At 41.4% G+C, this 3,292-nt stretch overlaps 1 non-coding gene across 1 annotated transcript; it reads right to left on the bottom strand.

Moving 5' to 3' along the window:
• Window positions 1–2,887: 2,887 nt before the first annotated feature.
• LOC123458374 lies at window positions 2,888–3,092 on the bottom strand. Its single transcript, XR_006635634.1, has one exon. It is a non-coding gene; the product is annotated as a small nucleolar RNA SNORA73 family (small nucleolar RNA).
• Between the last annotated feature and the right edge of the window lie 200 nt (window positions 3,093–3,292).

The following is a 3,292-nucleotide window of genomic DNA, read 5'->3' as shown; positions in this document are numbered from 1 at the left end:
CCAGGGAACAGGTGATCGACTTTTTAGTCTAATACAGGGGGCTTATCTCTCTCTAAATGCCTCTAACAGTAATTATGCCCAAGACTGCTGGCTCTGTTTAACTGTTAACCCTCCTCACTATGAAGGTATAGCCTTACCAGGAAATTTTGCCAATTCCACTAACATTCCTACTCGATGTCTTGCTGTTGCGTCCCATAAATTAACTCTTACAGAAGTAACTGGCCAGGGCTCCTGTATCGGGACCATACCCACTACTCTTCAACATTTATGTAACAAAACTACTCCTGTGCCCCTGGATCTTACTACTTAGAATCTCCAAATGGAACCTATTGGGCCTGTAATACAGGACTGACTCCTTGCGTTTCTGCTACTGTCCTTAATTCTACTGCTGATTACTGTGTCCTAGTCCAGTTATGGCCACGCATTACCTACCATAGATCAGAATTCATTCTTCAGTATTTGAAAATAGACCTAGGCGGGAGCCCATATCCCTTACCATCGCCCTCCTTTTGGGAGCAGGAGGAATCTTAGTGGGGATAGGAACTGGAACAACTGCCCTGGTACACTCTGAGCAGACCCGAGCTCTACAAGAAGCAATAACCACAGACCTACAGGCCATAGAAAAATCTATTTCTGCCCTAGAAACTTCCCTTACTTCCCTTTCAGAGGTAGTATTACAAAATAGAAGAGGCCTAGACTTGTTGTTTCTAAAAGAAGGGGGCCTCTGTGCTGCCCTTAAGGAAGAATGCTGTTTTTATGCTGACCACACGGGCATAGTCTGGGAATCTATGGAAATGCTCAGAGAAAGACTAGCCCAAAGGCAGAGATTGCTAGAGTCACGACAAGGCTGGTTGGAAGGTTGGTTTCATAAATCCCCTTGGTTCAGCACCCTCCTATCCACCCTCCTGGGTCCTTTGCTCATTCTTGTACTCCTATTAACCTTTGGTCCATGTATTCTTAATAGGCTGGTAAAGTTTACACGGGACAGGCTCTCAGTTATCCAGGCGTTCGTCCTCACTAGTCAGTATCAGTCATTAAGCCAAAATGATATAGGATTATAAGTAAAAGATTTTACTTAGTGCCAAGAGAAATGGGGGAATGTAAAACCCATGGAAAAATACCAGGAGCCAAAAACAGCCCCCAGATGCAGACAGGCAAACAATCTTGTGACCATAGCATGACCATTGACCCCGTCTAATGATGTACTATAGATAACCCTGAGAGGATGTTTCCGAGAAGAAAACAAAAAAAGATCCCCACTGACCCCAAGTCTATTAATAAGTAACCAGTGCTGGGACTGTAACCATGCTTCTGCTTCTGTAAACCTGCTTCTGCTCTCCCTAACCCTATAAAAAGAGACCCTTCCCTTTGCCCGGCGCGCTCAGCCTCTCGAAGGACTGGAGTGCCCGCAGGCGCCTGCGTGAACAATAAAGCTGCCTCTTGCCTTTGCATCCAGTGGCTCGGTCTTGGTTCTTGGGCATGGGTCTCCCACCACGGAACATTCCCCCTCCCCTGGGAATCTTACAGTGGGTCGCAGGGGGCGCGGGGCGCGCTGGTCGTGGGGGTGTTTGCTTCCCTGTTTTATCCTAATCTGTGCCCTCCCTCTTGCAAAAATTTCCTAATTGCCCACTAATACTTGCCTTTTTTTTCCCCTTGGTATCTGGAGTGCAGCTAGGCGGTTGCCATCTTGGCTGGAAGTCTCATATTCAGGATTTTAGTAAAGTTTGTACTTTAGATTTACAACCACCTGACTGGAAGAAATATCACTGTGAGGGGATCCTAGGGTCTAGTCCCAAAGTGTAGGGGTGGATATGCAAAGTGCCTGAAATTTGCCTGGCATTCCTAAAGTGTGCTTGCTTGCTTTGTGGTGTGGCTTTCTCTCTCTGCTTGGTGCTGTGGTAATGGGGCCAACTTCTTCTGCCATTATGGAATTTCCCCCAGATCTGTAAGCTTCAGGTAAATTCTCTTCTTCCATAACTCTGCCTGGTTTGGAGGTTCATCTCAGTGACTTGAAGCTGACTGCTATAGTATCTAAGGCTGGCCTTGAACTTCTGTTTCTCCTACCTCTAATTTGTTTTTTAAAATATTTTAATTTTTATTTATTTATTTATTTTTTGAGAGAGAGAGAGAGAAAAAGGTAGGGGTAGGGGAGGAGAGAGAGAGAATGAGCTACCTCTACTTTGTAAGTGCTGGGATTATAAATAGGCTCTACCATACCAAATATTTAAATTAATGCAGCTTTTAAAAATAACAATGTATCTTAGAAATACTTATAAAACAGTGCCAACATTTTCTTATGTGTAAAAAATATATAGCTTCACCTATAAATATGAAAAAATTACTATAGCATAAAAAATAGTACATAATATTTAACACATATTGCAAAGAAAATGTCTTAAGATAATATATTTCTGAGATTATGATGTTTGTGTTCTCTTAAGTAGTATATGCATTAAGGTTGAGTTAGAAGAAAATAATTAAATCTTTTTTCTGTTAATCAGAACTTCATTTCATGCTAAACCAAGCAAATAACATTATATTGGTAGGAGGAATAAATTTAGTGCTCCATGACACAATGGGATACATAGAATTAATAATAATATATTAGATTGTATGTCTACTTATCTGAAAAATTAATGTTTTTTAAATCAATCTAGTATGGGACCAAGGCAATTCTTCTTGTTTTTTTTTTTTTTTTTTGTTTTTCGAGGTAGGGTCTCACTCTGGTCCAGGCTGACCTGGAATTAACTCTGTAGTCTCAGGGTGGCCTTGAACTCATGGTGATCTTCCTACCTCTGCCTCCCGAGTGCTGGGATTAAAGGCGTGCGCCACCACGCCCGGTAGCAATTTCTTCTTAGTCATGTATGACTCCCAGACCAAATGACAGTACTGTCTCCTGCATGATGTGTCTCTTTAATCATCGACCATAGGACTCTGAGAAGTCATGGAAATATGCAGACATAGACTTGAAAGCCCAGCTTAATCTCCATTGATGTGGAAAGGGGTTATACATCATGATGCAGAGCCCTATACTCCCCTACACCACTTGGACAGAACCTGGGGAGACTGACCCCCTGGGGTATCCTCCTTGTACCAAAACTTTAATATTATGAATATGCTAACTACCCATTGTATACCTGACTCAAAACATCAAATTGTAAGTCATTAATAAATACAAATGTATGTCAATCAAAAAATTAAAAATTTAAAAATAACGTGTAAAATGCTTTAAAGTTATATTGCTGTACTAAAATTTCTTATATCTCTTAATCAGAACTTCATTTAGTAAGAT

The sequence above is a fragment of the Jaculus jaculus genome, chromosome 1 (genome assembly GCF_020740685.1).
Source record: "Jaculus jaculus isolate mJacJac1 chromosome 1, mJacJac1.mat.Y.cur, whole genome shotgun sequence".
Lineage (NCBI taxonomy): Eukaryota > Metazoa > Chordata > Mammalia > Rodentia > Dipodidae > Jaculus > Jaculus jaculus.
The sequence above is the reverse complement of the archived record's forward strand: the minus strand, read 5'-3'. Positions and strand labels throughout refer to the sequence as shown.